Below are 732 nucleotides of genomic sequence, written 5' to 3'. Positions count from 1 at the left end.
ATTTACCATCACATGTCCACCATCACATGTCCACCATCACATGTACCATCACATGTACCATCACATGTCCACCATCACATGTCCACCATCACCTGTCCACCATCACATGTCCACCATCACATGTCCACCATCACCTGTCCACCATCACATGTCCACCATCACATGTCCACCATCACACGTCCACCATCACATTTACCATCACATGTCCACCATCACATGTCCACCATCACATGTACCATCACATGTACCATCACATGTCCACCATCACATGTACCATCACATGTCCACCATCACATGTCCACCATCACCTGTCCACCATCACATGTCCACCATCACATGTCCACCATCACCTGTCCACCATCACATGTCCACCATCACATGTCCACCATCACATGTCCACCATCACATGTCCACCATCACATGTCCACCATCACATGTCCACCATCACATGTACCATCACCTGTCCACCATCACATGTCCACCATCACATGTCCACCATCACATGTACCATCACCTGTCCACCACCACCTGTCCACATCACATGTCCACCATCACATGTCCACCCTAAACACAGCAAGAAGGATGTAGTCACACACCAGCAATATATTGCTACTGTATAAATAGGACATTATGATATTTTGATATTGATATAAATGACATCATATGCTCTTTCTTTATATTTATAATGTTGAAGGGTAAACTTTGGATCGCCTTTGAGCTGCAGGAGAGGTA

This window comes from Doryrhamphus excisus, chromosome 19, assembly GCF_030265055.1.
Source record: "Doryrhamphus excisus isolate RoL2022-K1 chromosome 19, RoL_Dexc_1.0, whole genome shotgun sequence".
Taxonomy (NCBI): Eukaryota; Metazoa; Chordata; class Actinopteri; order Syngnathiformes; family Syngnathidae; genus Doryrhamphus; species Doryrhamphus excisus.
The sequence above is the reverse complement of the archived record's forward strand: the minus strand, read 5'-3'. Positions refer to the sequence as shown.